The sequence below is a fragment of the Dreissena polymorpha genome, chromosome 3 (assembly GCF_020536995.1).
Source record: "Dreissena polymorpha isolate Duluth1 chromosome 3, UMN_Dpol_1.0, whole genome shotgun sequence".
Lineage (NCBI taxonomy): Eukaryota > Metazoa > Mollusca > Bivalvia > Myida > Dreissenidae > Dreissena > Dreissena polymorpha.
The window spans coordinates 37,699,621-37,714,262 of record NC_068357.1 but is presented as its reverse complement, the minus strand read 5'-3'; the positions used below and the strand labels follow the sequence as shown (position 1 = coordinate 37,714,262).

At 32.9% G+C, this 14,642-nt stretch overlaps 1 long non-coding RNA gene across 2 annotated transcripts in view; it reads left to right on the top strand.

Moving 5' to 3' along the window:
• LOC127873738 (uncharacterized) overlaps positions 1 to 13,882 on the top strand; it is a 93,191-nt gene extending 79,309 nt beyond the window's left edge. For both annotated transcript variants that reach the window (XR_008046356.1, XR_008046357.1), the window contains exon 5: positions 11,978 to 13,882. This is a non-coding gene — a long non-coding RNA (uncharacterized LOC127873738). The remainder of the gene's footprint in view (positions 1 to 11,977) is intronic.
• Positions 13,883 to 14,642: the final 760 nt, after the last annotated feature.

Sequence of the window (14,642 nt, the reverse complement as noted above, 5' to 3'; positions counted from 1 at the left end):
TCCCGAATCTTTAAAATTGCGATCGGAAGTTTTGATCACGCAAACCGACAAAAACTGATGAGGAAAAGCCGTAGTATAGTAGAGCGACGCCCAGTCATTCAGTCAGTCCATTAACTCCGCCTAAGAGCTACTGTTTTCAATGAATTTCTCAGCGAGTGGGCAATATTGATTTTTCCAGCTGTCAATCAGATTCTTCTTAGTAAGCACGTCAACCAATCAGCGCTCAGGCACCCAAATACACGCCGACCCCATGTAAAACTGTATCAAATAGCTGTACATTTCACAGATTATTACTGACCATATCTCAACAAATGTAGCACTGAAGAGCATAATTAACTAGTTTTTTTAGTTAAAGAAAAGGTTTCCACATATAAAAAAATGCTCTTCGATTTTCTACCAAAATAAAAGATATAAGAGACCTCTGCGCTATGAAGTTGTTATTCAGCATCTCAATATAAAATTTCACGCTTTCCCTGAGGAAGAATGACGTGATGTTATACATGAAGTCTAATTTTGGCATGATTTTCATCTGTACATGAAAACACGAGAAATGTGTCTCTGTTGCTACAATTTTCTTAATTTTCAGTGAATAATGAAATCTGAAAATGATTTCGGATAACACATTTAATTATACGCACTTGAAAATACTTCAATTAAATAATGCATTTTGTTATACAAATGGTCATAACACATGTAATAAGTAAATAAATAAAGTGTTTTGAGATTGCCAAACTATGCATACATATAGGTCTACATGCACGAATGACCTGACAAGTTATATCAAGAACCGGAATGAAAAGTACTCGGTAAAGTTTAAAGAAAGACCCGTTTTTATTCTCAGAAATTCACTTTTACTTTCGCAAACTTTTCTGAAAGGAGGTACATGATACAGTTTACATTGAGTGGTTGATTTGTCGTAATTACTAAATATGAACGGTTCTCAATGCTCTCAAATCGCGTCACATGATTCACACATGTTCAATGGGCATTCCCCAATCCCACAATTCAGTTTGTATATGCACGTGCGTTAAATGGCGGACGACATTCATCGTCAATATTGGCCGTAATTTGGTTTTGAAAGAAAGAAATCGTAATAATACTGGATTATCGGGTAATGGATAGAATATGAACATGCAAAGATCTATCAATATAATGTTTTTACATTGTACAGTATACAAAAAATGTGAAAATCTTAAAATTTTATATTCTTTTTAGACCTCATTTTAACTTTTTATGCTCAGAGAATATCAGTATTTTGTCCCTATAATGTCTAAAATTCGTTTTCGATCCCTCTACCAGGGCCTTGCCCTGGACCTACCGTACAAGGCCGAATCGGTAACTATTCCAAAATGATCCTTTGTTTACATTCATAATAACAACCCTGCCTGTTATACTTAGAAAATTGAAAATTTGGTTAAGTTATGTGTTTTAGTCCATTTTACTCCTCAAGTATCATAGCTATTACTTTCAGACTTGGAACACAGCTCGCTAACTATCATAAGGGGACTGTACTGGACAAGTTGCATAATTCTGGTTGGCATTTTGATGGAATCATGGCCCTTTTTACTTAGTAACTTTGATTATTTTGTTAATTTTTGTGTTTAGATGCACTTTACTTTTAAAGTACTAATGCTGTTGCTTTCAAACTTCAAATACTTTTCTACTATCATGAAGGTACTGTACCTGGCAAGTTGAATTTGACCTTGACCTTTTAATGACCTTGAATCTCAAGGTCAAACTGATACATTTTGCTTAAATTGGCTTAACTTCTTTAAATAGGATCAGATTTGATTCATACTTTGACAAAAAAACACTTACCTGACATACCACAATGGACTCCTCCCAAACCTTCCCCACACCCCCCCCAATTTGTTTTTAAATTGTTGTTTTTGTCCATTTTTTTCCTTATTTTTAAAAATAATTATTCCACACATTATTCCCCCTCTCCACCCCCTACCGAAAAAGATTTTTTTTTAAACATGGTAAAAAAAACACAAATATTTATTTTTATTATTTTATTTTTGAAAGAACGTCCAACCATCTCACCGAAGCTATTGATATCAAACTTAAAATATAATCTTATTAGTTTGTTTTATGTCTTTACAAATGTTCAATAGATTGTGGAAATTATACCTGAACTCAGAATCGTCTATAATTTACCTCTTCTTAAAACATAAGAGATCAATTATATATATTGTTTCAATTATGGTCCTCTTCCAGTTAGAATATGACTATATTACCTTGACTTTATTGGATATGAACAATTTCTCCATGATGGCTTACGTTATCCCCTGCGAAAATTTGTTCTAAAAATTGGAACGGTTCTGGAACTGTTCTAGAACATCAAGAACAGTTCTAGAACATTCCATATTCACTCACATTCTAGAACTTATGTTCTGGAATTGTTCCAGAACAGTTTTCTAGAGTAATTCTAGAACATTTGTAGAACAAAGCTCAGTTTTGAAACTGTCACAATAATGTACAAGAACATTTTCAGAACGTTTCAAGGACAAAATAAGTTCAAGAAATTTCTAAAAATGTTCTTAAATGTGTTCTAGAACTAGTAGAGAACCAGTAAGTTCTACAAACGTTCTAATGGGGAATAAGAACACATATAGAACAGGTCTAGAACCAAGGTCTACAATTGTTCTACAATTGTTCTACATATTTGAAATAAACTAATTCAGACAATGATAATTTGACTTCTTTAAAATTAGATTTCAAAACAATTTTCACATTGAAACTTTGCTTGCTGTGGTGTCTGCAAGATATTGCTGTCATATCATGAGATATTTATATCATACACATACAGAGGACTAATGTTAAGGAGGAGTGTTTGTTGATAGGTCTGGGATACTTTGTCTTATTTCTAATCCTAAAACATTATGTGGGTACTCACTAGAAACGACGTAATGAGTAACTCCTAATGAGTATCCAAACATAAGCTTTTATGGAGAACTGGAGAAAATTATCCCTGAAATACCATAAAGTACTTCTCCTTTAAGTCCTTACAAAAGTCTTCAGAAAACAGAGCATGGGGAAATTAATTCTCTTTCAACAGAGTGATATTTAAAGTAAACAACAGGCAACACAATGTTGTTATTTATTTCATGGTTAAATGTTACCCATTAATTTCCCTGCAGAACATTGACCAAAGTGGTAATTACTAAATAAAACATTACTTTTGGTAATACTTCAAAATATTTCAAGACGCTTTGACATTGTGGTGAAATAATCCGTTGTAATCCCTTGTAATGATTTTATATAAACCTTTGTTGTGAATTTGTGCATATGTATGACAACAATGTTTTATCAGTTATTACTACATTATTACTAAGTATTGTACCACTTGTGTATATGTGAGTTTTTGAGTCCAGAACCGAGCAGCTTTAATACTGAAATGTCCACTTCTAGGACATAATCGCCCTTTGGTAGCCTTTGTAACCTTCACAAGATAGAATATAACCTTCACAAGATAGCATGTAACCTTCACAAGATAGCATGTAACCTTAACAAGATAGCTTGTAACCCTCACAAGATAGCATGTAACCTCCACAAAATAGCTTGTATTCTTCACAAGATAGCATGTAATCTTCACAAGATAACATGTAACCGTTACAAGATAACATGTGACCTTCACAAGATAGCATATAACCTTCATAAGATAGCATGTAACCTTCACAAGATAGCATGTTACCTTCACAAGATAACATGTAACCTTCACTAGATAGCATGTAACCTTCACAAGATAGCTTGTATCCTTCACAAGATAGCATGTAATCTTCACAAGATAACATGTAAGCTTCACAAGATAACATGTAATCTTCACAAGATAGCATGTAACCGTCACAAGATAACATGTGACCTTCACAAGATAGCATGCTACCTTCACAAGATAGCATGTAACAGATTTCATGGATCTGGCAGGCGTTTTAATGACACCTCAAACAAATGATTTTGTTTTACAAATATCAATTCATAACTGACTGTCAACATTCATTCCCTATGTAAATGTTGACACTGGACAGCCCTGCCTTATCAATGCATAGGTCAGGAGGGCTTGCACCAAAATCAATTGTAAAGCCAGCAGAACTTAATCAAGTTTATTGTTTGGCTTGCAGATCATTGGAACTAAATCCCTTAATTCAACCATCCTAACCTGCCAGTAGTCAAAGATCAATATTCAATTATCATACCACAAAGCTGATATTGACCTAATAAATAGGTGTCTGATATTACTTTTGTATTTCAGGTTAGTTGATGTTTATATCTGTCAATGTTTGCAGGTAAATGCAGCCATAATTTTGTAGAAATGAATCAGATTAATAAAACAATATATTTGATAACAATATGTATTACATATTGGACACAAGCAACAAAAAAGACAAATGAAAAAAAATAAATATAGATCTAGTAAGTGCAATTGCTAATGATGTCATGATAACCATGTCAAACTTTGCAGGTAAAAATGATACCTGCTGAAAGTGCACATTTGTAGGGATTATTGGGCAGCTACCTGTTATTCTCTTAACTTCTCTTAATTATGTTAAGTGCCAAACTATGTTAGGAGGATACAATCTGTTCACATTTGATATGCCTTGTTGAAAGAATAGAAAACAGTTCACATTTGATATGCCTTGTTGAAAGAATAGAAAACAGTTCACATTTGATATGCCTTGTTGAAAGAATAGAAAACAGTTCACATTTGATATGCCTTGTTTAAAGAATAGGAAACAGTTCACATTTGATATGCCTTGTTTAAAGAATAGAAAACAGTTCACATTTGATATGCCTTGTTGAAAGAATAGAAAACAGTTCACATTTGATATGCCTTGTTGAAAGAATAGAAAACAGTTCACATTTGATATGCCTTGCTGAAAGAATAGAAAACAGTTGCATATACAATGAAGGCAAGTTAATGAGTATAATATGAATACATAATATTGTCTCCAAATGTCTGCATGCATCATAACAGGAGTATATAAATTGGTTAGTCAAAGTGGATAAAATTTGCTAAGAAGTTGGCTGTAAATGATTTTTTATGTTTGCAGTCTTAAGTTTAAATGTTAGTTTTGTTTGTGTTTTTTTTAATGGTAAAAGGTATTTAAAGTGTTATGAAGCATGTAAAATATAAACATAATTGTGCATTTATTGACCATTGATCATACAAATGTGGAAAACTATTCAAAGAGTTTTGGGGCCTGTAGAATAACGCTGATGTGCATTCTTTACTTGTTTAAATCAAGCATAATTAAAAGAGACAAAACATGTGTATTATTGCAATTTTCATTACTGTAAGCTTCTAGATTAGTTTTCAAGTCCTCACTTATATTACTAGACCATTGGTTGGAAAAAAAAAACTGTCAACAATCTGATTTGATTGCTGGTTTATCATACTTTGTCTGGAATATTTTATTTGTATTGTGTCAATAGGTGTATGAAAAAAAGAATTATGAATTGATCAAATTTCCTGCTAGTACATTCTAAGAATTGTTACTGCAGGGACTAATTATTAAAATACATTTTGACCCAACCCAATAATTATATCTTAAATCCCACAAAAGACTCTGGTTTCATATATCGTAAACAGTAGTTTTTTAAACAAAATATCCTCTAATTAAGTTAGAGGAATGCCATATAATATTTTTATGAACCTAATAAAGTATTAGCTATCATTTCCTGCAAAGCCATCTGATACTTAATTATGGTATTGCCAGAACTGATCCAGTAATTATTTATCAATATGTCATAATAATATCTCCATATTTGTGGTTTTTCAATTTTCAAATGATTCAGTGTGGAGAATCAGCCATGTAAAACATGTAATTACATTTGCCTTATTCTCAGAATTGAGATGTTTTCATCATATAAAATTGGTAATGTATTATGGTTAAGACTTCATTAATATTTTATGAAGGAAATGCAACAATTTGTACAATAACAGAACAAAGAAATCCTGATGTATTGCAAGAATAATATAATAAAATGTATAATCCTTTATCACTTTTCATATTCTTTACAAATTTTCTTAAAGAAAAAAGTTGCTGAAATAAAAGAAGTAATCCTACTATTCTGCAATATAAAATAGAAAGAATGGAACAAGAACAGATGAACACAACAATTGATTAGCAATCAACAACATAAAATCAATGAGAGGAAATAAAAAACTGATTCGTTTATTCTTTCTTTTTCATTTTATTAGCTCGGCTGTTTTCGGAGAAAACCCGAGGTATTGTCATAGCCAGCTCGTCGTGTTGTGTCCGGCGTCCGCATCGTGCTAAAACCTTAACATTTTGTTAAGGTTTTGACCATTGGCTCTAAAATCAAAGTGCTTCAACCTACAACTTTGCAACTTCATATGTAGCTGCACCTTGATGAGTTCTACATGCCACACCCATTTTTGGGTCACTAGGTCAAAGGTCAACTGGTCACAGTGACCTCTTAATTTTTTTTATTTTTTTTTTAAAAAGCTTTCATTTATTAGCTCGGCTGTTTTCCGATAAAACCCGAGGTATTGTCATAGCCAGCTCGTCGTGTCGTGTTGTCCGCCCTCCGCGTCGTGCTAAAACCTTAACATTTTGTCAAGGTTTTGAACATTGGCACTAAACTCAAAGTGCTTCCACCTACAACTTTTAAACTTGATATGTACTTGCACCTTGATGACTTCTACACGCCACAAACTATGTCAAAGGTCAAGGTCACTGTGACCTCTTATATAAAACTTTAACATACGCTATAAAACCAAAGTGCTTCCACCTACAACTTCCTTCACCCTAAAACTTTGAAACTTCTTATGTACACTTTCACCTTGATGACACCCACATGCCACATCCACTTTTGGGTCACTAGGTCAAAGGTCAAGGTCACTGTGACCTCCAATATTATACTTCAGCATACGCTCTTAAATCAAAGTGCTTCCACCTACAGCTTTGACACTTCATATGCACATGCACCTTGATGATTTCCACACACCACACCCATTTTTAGATCGACTCTTTACGGAGAAAACCCGGGTATTGTCATAGCCAGCTTGTCGTGTCGTGTCCGTCGTCAGTGTTGTGCTAAAACCTTAACATTTTGTCTAGGTTTTGAACATTGGCTCTAAAATCAAAGTGCTTCAACCTACAACTTTAAAACTTCATATGTAGCTGCACCTTGATGAGTTCTACACGTCACACCCACTAGGTCACTAGGTCAAAGGTCAAGGTCACTGTGACCTCTAAAAAAAAAATATTCTGACAAGCTTTCATCTATTCAAAACTGCACCCGCAGCCCAGCGTGGCACCCGTTATGCGGTACTCATGTATTTAATTAAAAAAGGTTTACCATAGCAGCTTTTAGCCAATTTCTAAATCCAAACTTGTGGTAATATGGTGTCATGTAAATGAAATATCATTGCATTAAATTAAATACATTAAAAGTGTAACTTTGGTTGTTTGTTGGGTTTTTCCTTTTCATTATTTTGTCCACTCAAACAAATTCAATGTTCGCATATCTTTTTGTCGATAACCATGTTTGCTTTTGATTGCCAACAACAAGTTTCTCGCTGTATGAAGATCATGTCATGATATCCAAAGTCACGCTTTGAAAAATCGAGGATAAAGAAACACTCAACAATTACCCAAGTGTTACACCAACCTACTGAGCTATTTTACAAGGTTTTGCTTTTATCAGTGTTTGCTGTTGACAGATTACAAGAAAAGGATACAAAATTCACGCAGCGAACATGTGGTCCAGTATTTTTACCTTTTATTTTATGTGTATACATTGATAAATCTAAACTGTAACGGTAATATAGTACATCTACCTTTCTTTGTTTTGTACATCACCATTGTAGGCCTTTACTGTTAAACATGGAGATTGTTTTCAGTAGAAAATATATTAGTACATGAATTCCAATATATAAATGTTGCTTTCATATTATCGTTAATTACATATGAAAATAGTATCTCAGAACTATAATCAAGTACACAATTTCAAACCTCAAAAATCTTTTTTAAGGATTGTAAAATGATATTAGCTATCTTACCTTGAATAAAGGTTTTTAAGATACTTAATTTAACAGCACACACAAAAATCTTGTTGGAGAAATAAATAAGATTTTTGAAATCGCTTTAAATTAAGTAACATTAGCAAGGGGTATTAGGAACTATTTTAAATTAGTGCTAAGTATTGAAATAAATGTTATTGCTTTTAGAAATGATGGTATTGAAATTACAGTATTGAATAACATTTTTTAACAATCCATTTGCTCTATCTACCCAAGCACTGGTCTCTTAAATCTTACCATTGGTCATTCACTTTATATCAGGGTGAAAGAAAACTGTTTTAATAAAGGTCTAAGGCCTAGCCAAACTCAGTTTAACAATATGACAAATTTGCCACAGGCAATAGAGCTCGACTGTGTTCATTGTCCTTCTTCAAATGTGATTTTTTTTATCAAAATATTGTTCTATTGTAATTTGCAAGGAAAATTATTGAAGTCCTCAGTACTTCATCATCATAGTCTTGTCACAATATCATTTAATCACTGGCTGTTTTCAGCGGCAAGGAATTAGTCCTTACTTTTATTCAAAACATTCACACTGAGCATGGAGGGTACATAAATACGACCATCTGGAAAATGAAGTGGATTTCCAAGGGCCATTGTGGGATTCTTTCAGCAGTGCGCCATGTTTCCGCGGTAACCCACAGAGATCTGATATAGGGAGAATATGCCAATAATTATTGCTTTTTGCACATGCTTGAATTACTGAAAGCCTGCTACTGCCACTAATTACGTTTGTACAAAGGATTGAAATTGCTGTCTTTAATGTCGCCAAATGGTATCATGTGAAGCTTGCACTTCTAATTTCTTTATTCAAATTTTGTTTATGTCAATGCGTATGTTTTTTCCTAGAACATCCATGGAGATAATGTTAGTGTCAAAAAGAAGGTGTTATTTTCATGCCATATAAATCACACTCTTTCTGAGTTTACTAAGGCATCCTCACAATCCTTGAATATGGTTTGCTTCTTCTCTCTTAGTATTAAAGGGGCCTTTTCACAGATTTTGGCATTTTTTTAACTTATTCATTAAATGCTTTATATTGATAAATGTAAACATTGGATCGTAAAAGCTCCAGTAAAAAATCAAGAAAAAAAATTAAAAAAGGAAAAGAACATTGCCCGGAGCAGGTTTCGAACCAGTGACCCCTGGAGTCCTGCCAGAGTCCTGAAGTAAAAACGCTTTAGCCTACTGAGCTATTCCGCCGAATACACATTCGTGACGTATTTTATACCTTATATAAGCAATCTTTGTAGTTTCACAAAATTTAACGACAAAAACAGAACTCTCCAAATTATTCAATCGTTTCGCGTTGCAACGCTTTATAATTTTTAGGTTTAAAAATCGTCAAAAGATGCATATAATGGCTATATTAGAGCATGGTTAATGTTCAGTATTACTGTTTCCTCACAAATATCATAACTAAAACGAAAACTTTCGAATCTGAAACAACTTTTTTCAATTTTGTCAATTTACCAAAGCGTGAAAAGATCCCTTTAATTGTACTTTCTTTACTAATGTCACTTTTGTCAATTCTGGATAATGTGTTACTTGTATTTCTAAGAATTGGCTCTATTAAAGCTCACAAAGGTTTTCTAGGGTCATTCATTTGACCAGTAAAACTGAGAATGATTGAGAGACAAAGATTTGTTGAAACAAGTTCTCTTAAATCCTCCTTGCCTAGACAAAACCCAGTTTGTATTTTGAGAGAATGTTTAAGAACTGTGCATGACTTTTCCAAAACTATAAGTTGGCTTAATTGTAAGATTTGTTGAAACAAGTTCTCTTAAATCCTCCTTGCCTAGACAAAACCCAGTTTGTATTTTGAGAGAATGTTTAAGAACTGTGCATGACTTTTCCAAAACTATAAGTTGGCTTAATTGTTTTTGGATTATTTGTGCTTAAGATTATCAAGAACACATCTTAAAATAACATAAATACTCAAAATCAATGAATATTTCGCAAAATATTTTTAAAATAAAGTTAACCCATATTAAAAATCAGTGTTCCTTATAGAAATGTCAACACTTGATGTGGTATGGTAACATACACAAAATGCTTGCGCTATTTTGTGCACGACAATATATCTCATGTTAGTTTCCCGACACGATATCTGAACAGACTAAATTGCTTTGGGCTGGGTCGGAAGAAAAACATATTCATGAGGACAATGTTGTGCAGCTTCCAAAGCTGCCCCAAGCCAATTGTGTAAATGTTCGCATATTGAAGCCGTATATATTCGCATGGAATATATTGTGACACAAAATAATAAACACGAGCATTTTGTATTGTGTTAAATCTATGTAACTATACCATATCTAGCGTTGACATTTTGGCTATTGCCCTAAGGAACACTAATTTTAATGCTTTTACTTTACTTTTCATATTATTGTAGGAGATATTTGTTAATTTTGATTGTTCATGGGCTTATAATGATGGTCCTTGAACATTTCAATGATGTCTTGTATTCATAATGATTACTTATTAGGTTCTTGTGAATAACACATTTTCTTCTAAAATATTGTCAGTGATTTAAATGTTCTTGAACCCTTCTTGAAAGTTTTTTTCAACCTTTTAAGAAGAAATTAAGAATATTGCATATTATTATAATTTTTCTCAAATCGTACTTGTTTGCAAATTTTTGACCATCTTGAAGAACAGATAATTAACTATAAAAAATTATCTCTTCTTGAAAACTTGAACTTGAGTCTTGATTGTTCAATTTTAGATCTTTACAAAGATAAAAGTTTGCAGCATGGTATTTAAATAAATCGTAATTACAAGAAAATTCCAATATTTGTTCAAAGATTTTATTTTTTTTAATAAGTTTTGGTACCACTTATTTCTAAAGGGTTGATATGTAAAAAGATTTGGTATAATTTAGTTTGAGATAAAAAATAAAACACATGGGTGGGTATTTGGGAAAACCTTTTTCTGACTTTTAAAATTGAGATGTAAGCTAGATTGATTAATTTGTCCTTCAGAACACTTGATATGAGACAATAACAGTTCTGTAAATAAAACAATATCCCTCCAAAAACTCCATATTAAGGAGAAAAGTTTTTGTTTCTTAGTAATACACTACTGAATGACAGAACACCAACCAATAATTTCAAGAAATTACCTTCATACATTCTGAATACTTAAATGAAAATAAACTTCATGGTTAAGGAATAGCCATATAAAAAGATATAACCATTTATGGCAGCCAATTGTTACCAAAATGGCTTCAGCAATGTTCAAATCCAGCCACCATGAACAGTTTCTAGCTTAGTGATTCTCCAGATAATAACAAGATGCATGTGGCCATAATTAACCCTTTGGTCAAAGCCAGGCTGTCAAATAAACCATAGGATGGCATGAAGAAATGTGGAAGTAAGTCCCATAATGAACATTTCTATGGCATTCTTGTAAAACCTGAAGGCTGAATTTCTGATAAGAAGATATTTAATATTCCTGTTTGTTGCAAAACTATCCAAATGCAAACCAAAATTTTCAGATACTAAATATTTGACACAGTTCTCTGTAGGACTCACTTGCCATGACTTTATTATCCCCAGCCATAGGCAGAGGGATAATGCTTTGGCGTTGTCCGTCTGTCCATCTTTCGGTCCGTCCGTCTTTCCGTCCGTCCGTCCGTCCGGAGCCATAACTTGGAAGTGCTTTGGCAGATTTCATTGAAACTTGGTATGAGTATATATATGGATAATTGGATGATGCACCCCAAATGGCATTGTATACCAACTGTTTATAACGGCCCTTTGTATATTGAAAAAATGCTTTTTTAAGTGTCAAATATAACATTTTTGTGTCCAGAAGCATATTGGGGGGGATATCAATTCAATGAATTTGCTTGTTTTAGAATATTTCTGTGTGAATGTGGTAGGGAAAACATTGTTGTTTAGTAGAAATTCACTTTTTTGCTTGAAGGTTGGAGACTTCATAAGACTTTGACGATCTGATGGCGGGAAAACCCTCATCAACTGGAGAGAAGCTGGTAAATAGACAGCCGTAAAACAGTGACCTTTGATTAGCGTCGAGGTCTTTCTTACATACCGCATTACCTATCTTTTTTATTGTTTAAATAAATTCTGCTTGGAATGCTGTTCGAGAAAAGGTATGATTATGAGGGTCTCTATGTGCAAAAGTTTGACTTTATTTTTTGTTAAAGTAATTGCTTTTACATTGATTTTATTAAGGAAATCTTTTAGTATATTGTGCCTAATATACTATGTAGTGAAGAACGTGGACACAATTTGAACTTAACTGTAGTTGAATTTTAGCCCCAGGCATGCGACTTACCTTAATTTTTCGATATCGATTTTTTACCCTTAAATCAAAATGTGGGACAATCGGGAGTAAACTACCAAAACAACACAAAAAAATATTATAGTATTCTAGCATAATTATGTTTGAAGTTCAGTGCCTTGACAACTAATGATATAATTCCACCAGTAATTTTAATGAATTTTTAAAAAATGGACTTTGAAGTCAGCCTTTAAACATTTCTCTGATTTTTAGTGTTTCCAGATTGTAATGTGTTTTCATACAGCTAAGCAAAATACATCAAGATTTTCAAAATAAAAGTACTTTTTAAGTTTTTTAAAAGTTTGTATACTGTTTGAAAAACTCTTTATCCCGGGCAGTGCCAATTTTAACCCTAGATAATTAATTAAAACAATCTTGGTAAATGTTGACTTAAATGTTTCATGCACAATATCTAAGCTACAACAGTTGCTATTTCAGGGAATGCTTTTTAAAAAGTTTTTGCTCTTTACAAATCAGAAACTCTGAACTGTTAATCCCTGGACCATGCTTAATTTTACCCTAGGGCCATAATTTGAACAAGCTTGGAAGAGGTCTATTTGAGAACAAGGGTTCTGAAGTTTCTTCTTTCAGTCGCCATTGCAACCAGCATAAAATAAAATGCTTTAAGCAAGTTTGAAGGATTTAGAAGGAAATGCCATTTAAAACATGACATATTACATAGGTCAGCCAACTGCATCATATAATAGCTTAAAATGAGCACTTTTTTCTTGCAGGTAAGCTTAAAAGGTCCTCTTAAATAATACCTTTCATACAGGTACATTGAACAAAAATGACCATACAAGTGCAAACATAATAGTTTTCCACTCATACTGCCTGTATCATAATAATGAATGTCCTTCATTTTGTTATGTCTGTATTTCTTGTAGAATTAGGCATTAGCAAATTCATAAAGTACACATTAATGTGATCCGATAATGGAATGCATTGGTGAAACTCTATAAAGGCGATAAATTCTCCTAAAAGCACTTTTCCTAAAAAACTGAAATAAATTCATGTATTGGTTTTTGTTTACGATGTCAGAAAAAACAATAGTTATTTATGAAAAGTGTCAGGTGAAGCAATAGTTAATATTGCCAATGATTTAGTGAGCTCATAACAACAAACTCAAAGCAAAATGTCTAAAAGATCAGGCTCAATAATCTGAGTCCATTGTATATGTCAATCAAAATTTAAATTATAAGAATCAATTAAATTAGTTTTAAGTTCACTCAAATTTATAGAAAAAATGTGTTAAGATGAATGAGCATTTATTTATAGTCTTTAAGAAAAGACATTAAAATAAAATAAGGGCCCGCTAATATAAGATTGATTTCAATGCCAGGTCAGATTATTTTACATGCAGTTTAAAATTCAAAACTACAGTCTGGCTGTTCCTTCATTAAATTTCTGATATATGTGTTAATGTTGATGTTAATATTCATAAATCTCATAATTAACCTAAGGTTAAAATATGTTTGTGAATATCATATAACCATTACAGTCTGCAATATATAAAGATGAAATGTATTAAATGATGACGTTTTAATTTAATAAGTTTGTTGTGAAATGTATTAAATCATGATGTTTTAATTAATTCATTAGTTTGTTGTGAGTTAGTGACATCTCTCATTACTTTATCAAGCCTTGCATATTTATAACAAAAAACAATTATGAGCCAGTTTCTAAAAAACTGGGCTTAATGCATTAAGAATCCCCCCCCTCCCCCGATAAGTCTATGCAGTCATCACAGGTATAACTCAGACACACAAATTGTGCAGAAACTTGATTTTGGTTTACATGAAACTTACCACTTAAATAAAAATGTCATTAAAAAATTGGTAATTCTCATCCCTGATTAGTCTGTGTGGACAGCACAGGCTAATCTGGAATGATACTTAAAACACATCCATTAACCCTGTTTTTTTAAGAGACTTGCTTATATCTTATGGAAACTAAGTCATACATGCCATACGTCCCGGATTGTCCGGGATTTTCCCAGAAATGAAGAACGTGTCCCGAAGTCCCGGAAATCTGTCAAATGTCCCGGTTTTTCCAAAATCCATACATACCTCCAATCTGTGTCTCACTAATCTGCAGCGTCTTCATGGCAATGCCTACCCAAAGGTGACAACGCTACGTGTCAATATTGATCAATTAACAGGGGTCCTCGTATCATATCGATTGTCTCACGTTCGCTGTTGAACCGAAAAGGCGGCATTGTTTAATGTGGTTATTAATTGGCTTGAATACATGTATACTGATTTTATGGCAGTTTGTTGGCGCACGC